This window comes from Symphalangus syndactylus, chromosome 16 (assembly GCF_028878055.3).
Source record: "Symphalangus syndactylus isolate Jambi chromosome 16, NHGRI_mSymSyn1-v2.1_pri, whole genome shotgun sequence".
Taxonomy (NCBI): Eukaryota; Metazoa; Chordata; class Mammalia; order Primates; family Hylobatidae; genus Symphalangus; species Symphalangus syndactylus.
The window spans coordinates 34,404,708-34,417,576 of record NC_072438.2 but is presented as its reverse complement, the minus strand read 5'-3'; the positions used below and the strand labels follow the sequence as shown (position 1 = coordinate 34,417,576).

The 12,869-nt window shown below is 34.8% G+C and overlaps 1 protein-coding gene and 1 non-coding gene across 11 annotated transcripts in view; both read right to left on the bottom strand.

The window, feature by feature from the left end:
• TBC1D19 (TBC1 domain family member 19) overlaps nt 1-12,869 on the bottom strand; it is a 277,728-nt gene that overhangs the window by 154,632 nt on the left and 110,227 nt on the right. The gene's annotated exons all lie outside the window — the stretch shown is intronic.
• Nucleotides 7,390-7,469, bottom strand: LOC129465086 (small nucleolar RNA SNORD74). The gene has a single exon (XR_008651864.1). It is a non-coding gene; the product is annotated as a small nucleolar RNA SNORD74 (small nucleolar RNA).

Here is a 12,869-nt window from a genome sequence, read left to right as displayed (position 1 = left end):
GATGTAATTATTTTAGAACTCTGGAGTCTACTGAAGTCTTGCAATTTTTAGGAGAAAGCTTGGATGGTAAATTTCAGTTAATTTTGATCAATGTCAGCTTCTAGCATAGCCGCATATATGCATCCCCCACCCCAATCCCATCAACAGGCAGGAATGCATGAATCCCAGGAGCAGCTTACAATCAGCTTAAAGGACCCAGAAAGGGAAAAAAGCAGCCCATCCTCTAAATATCTGGTATCTGTACTCAGATTGCTTCTTCTGACCAGAGAGGTGCAAACAAAGAAGTAAGGGTGAAGATCGGAAGAAGGAAACACTGTAGTTGAACCTCCCTTGATTGTTGCAAGCCCCTTCCCCTCTGGCTGAAGTAATTTTCAGAAAATTTAAAGGAACAATTCTCTCCCTCCTCTTCATTTTCTCTATTATTCCCTTTGGGAGCCAAATGTTAAAGACTAGGTCATTCAAAAACAACTGTGTATATGGGGGAAATTAGAAAGTGACCACATACGCTCAAGGAAAAGTAAAGACTAAGAAAAGACCCAACAAGATGTTAGATTTATACCTCAGGCTGATCCTGGGCAGAAGGAGAACAAACAACATTCAAAAAAACTAAAACTAAAACAATAACAACAACAACAAAAACCCTGGGAAGAAAAAGAAACTGATTTCCAGAGATTCCCCATTATTAGATTTATATGTCCCATTTTCAACAACAACAACAAAATCACAAATAATACAAAGAACTTGAAACATATGGCCCATTTAAAGGGCCAAAAAAAAAAAATTGACAACTGTCCTTGAAAAAGACCTGATGGCAGATTTGCTATAGAAAGACTTTAAAACAACTGTCCATAGATTCTCAAAAAACTAAATAAATGTGGAGAAAATCAAGTAAAAATATATGAACAAAACGGAAACATCATTAAAGAGATAGCAAACCAAAAAAGAAACCAAAAGGAAATTATGGAGCTGGAAGGTATAATACTAAAATAAAAACTCAGTAGAGGGATTCAAAGGCAGATTTGAGCAGGTAGAAGAAAGAATCAGCAAACTTGAAGATAGCGAAATGGAAATAATTGAGTCTGTGAAACAGAAAGAAAAAAAATTGAAGTTAACAGAGCCATAGGAACTTATGGGACACCATCAAGCCAACCGATATGCATGGTAGGAGTCTCAGAAAGATGAGAGAAATTGAGGAAGGGGTAGAGAGAATATTCGAAGAACTAATGGCTGAAAATTTCCCAAATTTGATGAAAGACATGAATATAAACACCCAAGAAGCTCAATAAACTCCATGTAAGATGAATTCAAAGAGTCCCATACTAGGACACATTATAATCAAACTGTTGAAAGTCAAAGGCAAAGAGAGAACTTTGAAAGCTGCAAGAGAGTAATGACTCATTAAATATAAGGGATCCTCTATACAAGTATTAGCAGATTTCTCATCAGAAACTTCAGGACCACACACAATGGGCTGACATATTCAATGTGGTAAAAGAAAAAAGCCATTAATCAAGAATCCCATATCCAGCAAACTGTCCTTCAAAAGTGAGAGAGATATTCAGACTCTCTCACATAAATGAAAGCTGAGACCTGACCTTCAAGAAATGCTCACAGGAGACCTGCAGAGTAAAATGAAAGGATACAAGGCAGTAACTAGAATCTGAGTGAAGAAATAAAGATCTTTAAGAAACACACATGGGCAATTATAAAGATAATACTATTGTAACATAGGTTTGTAACTCCATTTTTTGCTTTCTATATGATTTAAGAAACTCATACATTTGAAAAGTCATTATTTAAAAATCAGTATTATTGTAACTTTGGATTGCAACTCCACATTTTGTTTTCTACATTATTTAAGAAATCAGTACATTTAAAAGAATTTCTGATTTCTGGGTTTGTGTATGCACTGTACACAGATGTAATATTGTGATGTCATCAAGTGAAAGGGATGAGGATAGAGCTGTAAAGTAATACAAATTTTGTATGTTACTGAAGTTAAATTGGTATTAATTTAAACTAGAGTGTTACAATTTTAGGTTGTTAAATATAATCCACATGGGAAGCACAAAGAAAATAGCTATGGAATATACACAAAAGAGAAGAGAAAATGAGAAAGAAATGTAAACATTTCACTACACACACACAAAAAAAACCCAACTAAACACAAAAGAAGATAGTAATACAGAAAATGAGAGGCATAAAAGCTATAAGACATATAGAAAACAAATAGAAAAATGAGAGAAATATCTCCTCATCAGTAATTACTTCCAATGTAAATGCATTAAACTGTCCAATCAAAAGACAGGTTGGCAGAATGAATTTAAAAAGATAAAACTACACGTGATCTATAAGAGATTCATTTTAGATCTAAAGATATAAATATATTAAAAGTTAAAGGATGGAAAAAGATACTCCATGCAAATAGTAACCAAAAGAGAGCAAGGTGACTGTACTTATATCACACAAAATAGACTTTAAATAAAAGAGGTTATGGGAGACAAAAAGACATTATATATTAATAAAAGTTTCAATACAGCAAGAAGATATAACAGCTATAAACATTTATGTACCTACAACAGACTTGATGATGTATGAAGCAAAAACTGACAAAAAATGAAGGGAGACACAGAAAATTCTAGAATAACAGTGGACTTAAATACCCTATTCTCAATGATGGATAGAACCACTAGACAGGAAATAAGTAAATAAAGTATTTACATGATAAACCAACTAGAGTATTTACATGATAAACCAACTAGATCTAACAATATACTGAACACTTTACCCAAGAACTACAGCATACACATTCTACGTAAATGCACATGGGACATTTTCCAGATAGATCATATATAAGGTCACAAATTAAGTTTATATAGATTTTTAAAAAATAGAGATGATACAAAGTAGCTTCTCTGACCACAGAGATGGAGGTAGAAATCAGTAACAGAGGGAAAACTGGAAAATTCACAAATTTATGGAAATTAAACAACACAGTCTTAAACAGCCAATGGATTAAAGAAGAAATTATAAGAGAAATTATAAATACTTAGAGACAAATGACAAAACCATGACATATCAAAACTTACGGGACTCAGTGAAAGTGATGTTAAGTGGAAAATTTATAGCTATAGAGGCTTAGATTAAAAAACAAGAAAGGTTTCAAATCAACAGCTAACTTTGCAACTTCAGGAACTGGAAAAAAATGGGCAAACTAGGCTGTAAGCTAGCAGAAGAAAGAAAATAAAATAATAAAAAGTAGAGCAGAGATAAATGAAATAGAGAATAGGAAAACAATGGAGACAATAACTGAAACCAGAAGTTGGCTTTTCAAAAAGATCAACAAAATTAATAAACCTTGAGCTAGAAGGACTAAGAAAAAAGAGAGAAGACTCAAATTATTAAAATAAGAAATGAAACTGCAAATATTACTACTGACTCTACAGAAATAAAAAGGATTATAAGAGAGTACTATGACCAATTGTACACCAACAAATTGGATAACCTAGATAAAATGAACAAATTTCTAGAAACACAAAGTCAACCAAGACCAAATCACAAAAAAATAGAAAATTTGAACAGACCTGTAACTAGTAAAAATATTCATCAATAATCAAAACTCTGACAAAGAAAAGCCTTGGTCCTGATGGCTTCACTGGTTAATTCTACTAAACATTTAAAGAACTAACAACAATGTTTCTCAAACTTTTCTAAAAATTGAGCTGCGCATGGTGATGTGCAACTATAGTCCCAGATACTCAGAGAGTTGAGGCAAGAGAATTGCTTGAGGCCAGGAGTCCAAGGGTACAGTGCATGTACTATGATCAAGCCTGTGAATAGTCACTGTACTCCAGCCTGGGCAACATAGGGAGATCCTGTCTTTCAAACAAACGAACAAAACAAAACGAAACAAAGCAAAAACTCTCCCACACAATTAAAAAATAGAAAACACTTCTTAATTCATTCTATGAGGCCAGCATTACCTTGATACCAACACTAAAGACACTACGGGAAACCCCAAATAGCCAAAACAATCTTGAAAAAAGAATAACATCTGGAAGATTCCTACTTCTTCCAGATTCAAAAACTTACTAGAAAGCTATAATAATCAAAACAGTGTGCTATTGGCATAAAGACAGATGTACAGACAAACAGAATAGAACAGAACTAGAAATATACAGTCAAATGATTTACAAGAAGGGTTTGTGCTTGTCCTTTCTCCCATTACCATTCAATGGGAGAAAGTGCAGTCTTCCAACAAATGGTGCTAGGAAAACTGGATATCTATAGGCAAAAGAATGAAGTTGGACCTTTATCTAACACCATATCCAAAAATTAAGTCAAAATGGATCAAAGACCTAAATGCAAGTTCTAAAACTATAAAACTCATAGAAGAAAACATACTGCAAAATCTTCACAACATTGGATTTGGTGATCTCTTGGATACGATACCAAAGACACAGATGATAACAACAAAAAATAGGCAAACTGGACTTCATGAAAATTTTAAAATTTTGTGCATCAAAAGACACTATCAACAGAGTAAGAAGTCAACTCACAAATGGGAGAAAATATTTACAAATCACATTTTCAATAAGACATTAATAACCAGAATATTTACAGATCTCTTAAGACTCAACAATAACAACAACAACAAAAAAACAAGTTGACCCAAAAATGGGCAAAGGACTTGAATAGACATTTTTTTCCTGAGTAGATATATAAATGGCTAATGAGCACAAGAAAAGATGCTCAATATCATTAATCATTAGGGAAATGCAAATGAAAACTATAATAAGATAATATCATTTCATACTCATTAGGATGGCTACTATCAAAAAAAGAGTAACATGTTGGGGATGATGTGGAGTAACTGGAAACTTTGTACACTATTGTTGGAATATAAAATGGTATAGTCACTATGGAAAACAGTATGACAGTTCCTCAAAAAGTTGAAAGAAAATTCATTTCTTATAATATTATATTTCTATTCTGAAGCCATCACTGAGTTCTGCACTACTCCCAGAATTTATTTTCCCTTTATCTATATTTGCATAGAATTTATATATATTTCTATTGGTGGATTTATCAAATTATAACTATGAATTTGTCTTTCTCTTCATTTTTCACTAAGTCATGAGCTTAATAAATATCTTCTTTTGCTAGCACCTAACATAGTGCCTATATCAGAACATACACCAAATAATCTAACTAGATACATGAACAAAGAATATCTGACACATTTGGACCTTTTTAACTCCATTCAATAGCGTTAAAATATCTATAACTATGTCACACTTCAGTATCTCAGGACTACTACTAAGTATATGCCAGATAAACCAAGCATATGATGGAAGATTCGCCACACAACAGAAAGAGTAAATCGCCATGTCCTCCCTTTTACTATATATGAATTCTTTCCTATGAATATTTTATATACTTTGGACAATATGTTAACTTATGTAGTTTGTGAAAATTCCATTCAGTATTGAAGTCTGAAAATGGTATTGTCGAACTACTCAATTTACTTCCATTACGTAAGAGTTGTCTTCTGTCTGAATACATTTTGAAACTCTGACGTAATTTAAAACTTACAACACTTAAAAATGGGTACTTTAAGAATTTCATGCAAAATAAAAACTAACACTGGAATACTAAAGGATTGGCTTATTACTAAAAACATTATTTCTATAATATTCGGTATTGTTGCCTGTAAAATTTAGGTAACATTAACATGAGGTATTCAGGAACAAGTGCCTGCGTATCCTTGTAACATAGGCCCAGATTTTCTTTCTTTTTTTTTTTTTTTTTTTTTTTTTTTTGTGACGGAGTCTCGCTCTTTCGCCCAGGCCGGACTGCAGTGGCATGATCTCAGCTCACTGCAAACTCCGCCTCCCTGGTTCACGCCATTTTCCTGCCTCAGCCTCCCAAGTAGCTGGGACTACAGGCACCTGCCACCACACTGGCTAATTTTTTTTTTATTGTATTTTTAGTAGAGATGGGGTTTCACCGTGTTAGCCAGGATGGTCTCAATCTCCTGACCTCGTGATCCACCTGCCTTGGCCTCCCAAAGTGCTGGGATTACAGGCATGAGCCACCGTGCCCAGACATAGGCCCAGATTTTCTTTAAAGAAGGATTACTGGATATTTTCTCATCTGTATGTAAACACAGCAATGCCACATGACATCTAATTTTGCAGTGTAGTCACAAAATCCAATAAATGGGCTATGACCAAGAACATGGCCAGGAATATTAAATTTGCTATATATTGACAATTTTCCTATACAGCAACTGTGTTGCTAGGCAGCTCTGCTAAAGGAATGCCTGTAATTAATGACAAGAACAGGCTTTCTTCTGTCTTATTACACACATGCACACACAAACACACACGCACACACAATTTTTTCTGAAAGGAAAAAACAACTCAATTTCTGAAAACAGAATATTTACAATGCATAAAATTACATATGTTTTTATTAGTTAAAATAAATTTCTAATAATTCAGACTAATTGTAAAATGAATAATTAAAAAGTATCACCATAAAAGTGTTTTCTTAGTAATTATCCACATAAGGAAAATTTATTTTTACATAATTCCCAAAGAGAGATGCTTAGATGTTGTAATTATCCATCTATTTATGTTATGCGGAGAGATCCACATTAAAACTTATTTAGACAGAAGAATGGATAAAGAAAATGTAGTATATACAATACAATGGAATATTATTCAGTCATTATAAAGAAGAAAATGAGTTACGTGAGGCAACATGATCCTGGAGGACATTATATTAAATGAAATAAGGCAGTCACAGAAGAACAAATACTACGTGATTCTACTATATGAGGTATCTAAAACAGTCAAACAGATAGCAGCAGTTGAATGGTGACTGCTGGGCCTAGGGGGCAGGGGGAATATGGAGCTGCTATTCAATTGGTATAATGTTGCCGTCATGGGAGATGACTGAATTCTAAAGATCTTCTGTACAGCACTGTGCCTATAGTTAATACTACTATACTGTACACTTAAAAAGGTATTAAGAGGATAGACCTTGTGATAAGTGTTCTTACTACAGCATTTAAAAGAGGCTTATTTAATCATTTCCAAAGTACTAAAAGCAGGAGAAGTCATGAGACCTATGACTGAAAAAATTATGTAAAATCTAAAAACAATACAATTTGGACTAAAATATTAATAGAAATGGAAAATAAAGGTTAAAGCATACTCCTATAGTACTCACTGTTTGTGATACTGATTGAGCACCTAATCCTTTACATAAACACTTTAAAACAATTTCAGAATATTTTGTATGTTCATGTCCTGCCCCCTTAACTAGAATGTAAGCCCATCAAAGGTGGTATCATTTACACATAGTATAAGGATCAGTATTTTTTTTCTATCAGAGTCACTGGCATTCATCAACACTCTCAGATGTCCCCACCAACACAGGTTTCATCAGAGGTAGATCAATAAATATTTACTGATGCTCATTCTGCTTTTTCTCAAAATATGCATCCACTTATTAGTTCAGTTACTTATAAGTTTTCTTAGAAGTTTTCTCACATTTAAGTCACTTACATGTGGAAAAGATAAAAATGAATGCTCCCTTAAGGGTTAGTTCTGGCATTATTTGGAGAACTTGTTACTGCTCTCATTTAAAACAGATACCCTCACTGACTCTGCTTACCAAATGAGGCAGATTTATTACCTGTCAAGCCCCTTTTTACCACCACCAAAGAGGCTTTGTAGTTGTAACTTAAAAATGGCAATCCTCTTAACTCTGGTGACCAAATGGGACAAACTTCTCAAATGTACACTCTCTCTACCCAAACACTGAAGTAGAATAGTCACAGATTACTATCAGTCATGCCATTATTGGCCTTTGGCTGATATTATAATTTATGTGTTCATATGTTTGGTGTCACAACAGTTTCATGTTCTGGATCAAAATGGCATAAGGACCAAAAACTTTTAGCGAGTTAGTTAAATTTTTGCCAAGTGGTAGATATTTAGTTTATGTGGTTTTGTTTGTTTTATATCTTTGTGTGACATTAACCAATCTGTTTATGAGTCAGTTCATAAAAAAGGATTCATTACAACTATACTAAAATCTAAGGAAATCTAGAGCCCCATAAAATGATGGCAAAATATCAATTAGCCTATAAATTACTAACATTAAGCTTTTAGATAAAAGAAGAAAGCTTCCTTCTCAATAATGAAAAAGATAACCCCATCAATGAAAACAAGTACATGATGTTAAGGAAAATTTTTACTCAGTATCTACAGTATACTAGGCATTGGAATTAACAATAAGGACCAAAACACTTAATAATTTACCTGGGAGAGACAATTATAAAATAATCAAATAAACTATGATAAGTACTATAAACAAAAAGTATGGAAAGTACTATATAGTACTTTAAAAGCACATATTAGATAGCCATCACTTTGTGTGTGTTTGTGCAGATGCGTGAGGGGTTGGTCAGGGAAGGTGTAGCTGAGTAAATGATTATTTCTTTAAGCATGGTTTCCTTTGGCTCTCTGAATATATTTATAATGGCTGCTTTGAAGATTTTGTCTGTTAAGTCCAAAATTGAGAAATGAAGTAAAAATAGGAGTTTACTAGGTGAAGAGGGAAGGGTAACAGTCTTGCTTATAAAAGGAACTGCAGATCTTATAGCACTGAGGTTGAAAGGAGTATAGTGAACTTATGAAGTTAAAGATCAGGGTGGTTGGAATATAGAATGCCAGAGTGTCAGGTAGAGAAGCAACAATCCATCTGGAGGGGTGGGCCAGGTAATGCAGGGTCATGTAGACTCTTGTGAAAAATTTGGGTCTTTTGGTTTTAATCAAACAAGTGACATGAATTGATTAGTGTTTTTAAAAGACCATTCTGACTTTACTGTAGAACATGGATTAAAAGGTGGGGTGGCCAGCATTCAGCAAGAGAGAAAAATAGGAAGGTCAATTTACTTTTTAGTAGCAGTAAAGAAATGTAATAAAATACCCACAGATTAAAGACAATATAACTATTCTTTCTTTAGGACAAAACCAATAGAATTTTCCTGCATAACAAATTATGAAACTTTCAACAGATAAAATCCCACTAACTAATAAATCTTGAGATGAAAGAATTTTAAAATCCACATTTAAAAAGAATAAACAATCTGTAATCAATACTTTTATGGAAAAATCTAATCATTCTTTTTATGGCAAATCACATAAACTTTTTTTTTGTACCTCTGATATCTACATAAAGACAGTTTAGTCTAAACTCTCAGCTTAATAATAAGAATATGAAGGCCCATGAAGGTCTGGTGAATTGCCTAAGGCCACAAAGATATTTGAGGACAGAACTACTGAAACATGAGTTGAATAAAAGAAAAAAAACGCCATTCAATATTTATTTCAGCACTTTTGAGATTGTTTCATCGCCTTTGGCTTTTGACAGTTTGACTATGATATGTCTGGGAATGGATATCTGTGGTTATCCTACTTTGAGTTTGTTGAGTTTCTTAGATGTGTAGATTAATGTTTTTCATCAAATTTGAGACATTTTCAGCCATTCTTTCTTCAAATACTTCTGCTCCTTTCTCTCTCTCCTCTCCGTCTGGTGGTCCTGTTATAAATTTGTTGGTGAGCATGTTGTCCTAAACTTCTCTGAGGCTTTGTTATTTTCTTTGTTCTTTGAATGACATAATTTCTTTTTTTTTCTTTTTCTTACTCCTTTTCTTTTTATTATTATTATTATTATACTTTAAGTTCTAGGGTACATGCGCACAACATGCAGGCTTGTTACATATGTATACATGTGCCATGTTGGTGTGCTGCACCCATTAACTCGTCATTTAGCATTAGGTATATCTCCTAATGCTTTCCCTCCCGCTTCCCCCAACCCCACAACAGGCCCCGGAGTGTGATGTTCCCCTTCCTGTGTCCAAGTGTTCTCATTGTTCAATTCCCACCTAAGAGTGAGAACATGTGGTGTTTGGGTTTTTGTTCTTGCGCTACTTTGCTGAGAATGATGGTTTCCAGCTTCATCCGTGTCCCGACAAAGGACATGAACTCATCATTTCTTATGGCTGCATAGTATTCCATGGTTTATATGTGCCACATTTTCGGAATCCAGTCTATCATTGTTGGACATTTGGGTTGCTTCCAAGTCTTTGCTATTGTGAATAGTGCCGCAATAAACATAGATGTGCATGTCCCTTTACAGCAGCATGATTCATAATCCTTTGGGTATATACCCAGTAATGGGATCGCTGGGTCAAATGGTATTTCTAGTTCTAGATCCTTGAGGAATCGCCACACTGTCTTCCACAATGGTTGAACTAGTTTACACGCCCACCAACTGTGTAAAAGTGTTCCTATTTCTCCACATCCTCTCCAGCACCTGTTGTTTCCTGACTTTTTAATGATTGCCATTCTAACTGGTGTAAGATGGTATCTCATTGTGGTTTTGATTTGCATTTCTCTGATGGCCAGTGATGATGAGCATTTTTTCATGTGTCTGTTGGCTGCATAAATGTCTTCTTTTGAGAAGTGTCTGTTCATATCCTTCCCCCACTTGTCGATGGGGTTCTTTGTTTTTTTCTTGTAAGTTTGTTTGAGTTCTTTGTAGATTCTGGATATTAGCCCTTTGTCAGATGAGTAGATTGAAAAAACTTTCTCCCATTCTGTAGGTTCCCTGTTCACTCTGATGGTAGTTTCTTTTGCTGTGCAGAAGCTCCTTCTTTAATTAGATCCCATTTGTCAATTTTGGCTTTTGTTGCCATTGCTTTTGGTGTTTTAGACATGAAGTCCTTGCCCACGCCTATGTCCTGAATGGTATTGCCTAGGTTTTCTTCTAGGGTTTTTATGGTTTTAGGTCTCACATTTAAGTGTTTAAACCATCTTGAATTAATTTTTGTATAAGGTGTAAGGAAGGGATCCAGGTTCAGCTTTCTACATATAGCTAGCCAGTTTTCCCAGCACCATGTATTAAATAGGGAATCCTTTCCCCATTTCTTGTTTTTGTCAGATTTGTCAAAGATCAGATGGTTGTAGATGTGTGGTATTATTTCTGAGGGCTCTGTTCTGTTCCATTGGTCTATATCTCTGTTTTGGTACCGGTACCATGCTGTTTTGGTTACTGTAGCCTTGTAGTATAGTTTGAAGTCAGGTAGCGTGATGCCTCCAGCTTTGCTCTTTTGGCTTAGTATTGTCTTGGCACTGTCGGCTCTTCTTTGGTTCCATATGAACTTTAAAGTAGTTTTTTCCAATTCTGTGAAGAAAGTCAGTGGAAGCTTGATGGGGATGGCATTGAATCTATAAATTACCTTGGGCAGTATGGCCATTTCATGATTTTGATTCTTCCCACCCATCAGCATGGAATGTTCTTCCATTTCTTTGTATCCTCTTTCATTACATTGAGCAGTGGTTTGTAGTTCTCCTTGAAGAGGTCCTTCACATCCCTTGTAAGTTGGATTCCTAGGTATTTTATTCTCTTTGAAGCAATTGTGAATGGGAGTTCACTCATGATTTGGCTCTCTGTTTGTCTGTTATTGGTGTATAAGAATGCTTGTGATTTTTGCACATTGATTTTGTATCCTGAGACTTTGCTGAAGTTGCTTATCAGCTTAAGGAGATTTTGGGCTGAGACAATGGGGTTTTCTAAATATAAAATCATGTTATCTGCAAACAGGGACAATTTTACTTCCTCTTTTCCTAATTGAATACCCTTTATTTCCTTCTCCTGCCTGATTGCGCTGGCCAGAACTTCCAACACTATGTTGAATAGGAGTGGTGAGAGAGGGCATCCCTGTCTTGTGCCAGTTTTCAAAGGGAATGCTTCCAGTTTTTGCCCATTCAGTATGATATTGGCTGTGGGTTTGTCATACATAGCTCTTATTATTTTGAGATACGTCCCATCAATACCTAATTTATTGAGAGTTTTTAGCATGAAGGGCTGTTGAATTTTGTCAAAGGCCTTTTCTGCATCTATTGAGATAATCCTGTGGTTTTTGTCTTTGGTCCTGTTTATATGCTGGATTACGTTTATTGATTTGCATATGTTGAACCAGCCTTGCATCCCAGGGATGAAGCCCACTTGATCATGGTGTATAAGCTTTTTGATGTGCTGCTGGATTTGGTTTGCCAGTATTTTACTGAGGATTTTTGCATCGATGTTGATCAGGGATATTGGTCTAAAATTCTGTTTTTTTGTGTGTCTCTGCCAGACTTTGGTATCAGGATGATACTGGCCTCATAAAATGAGTTAGGGAGGATTCCCTCTTTTTCTATTGATTGGAATAGTTTCAGAAGGAATGGTACCAGCTCTTCTTTGTACCTCTGGTAGAATTCAGCTGTGAATCCGTCTGGCTCTGGACTTCTTTTGGTTGGTAGGCTATTAATTATTGCCTCAATTTCAGAGCCTGTTATGGTTCCATTCATAGATTCAACTTCTTCCTGATTTAGTCTTGGGAGAGTGTATGTGTCCAGTAATTTATCCATTTCTTCTAGATTTTCTAGTTTATTTGCGTAGAGGTGTTTATAGTATTCTCTGATGGTAGTTTGTATTTCTGTGGGATCGGTGGTGATATCCCCTTAATCATTTTTTATTACATCTATTTGATTCTTCTCTCTTTTCTTCTTTATTAGTTTTGCTAGCGCTCTATCAATTTTGTTGATCTTTTAAAAAAAACCAGCTCCTAGATACACTGTTTTTTTGAAGGGTTTTTTGTGCCTCTATCTCTTTCAGTTCTGCTCTGATCTTAGTTATTTCTTGCCTTCTGCTAGCTTTTGAACGTGTTTGCTCTTGCTTCTCTAGTTCTTTTCATTGTGATGTTTGGGTGTCAATTTTAGATCTTTCCTGCTTTCTCTTGTGGG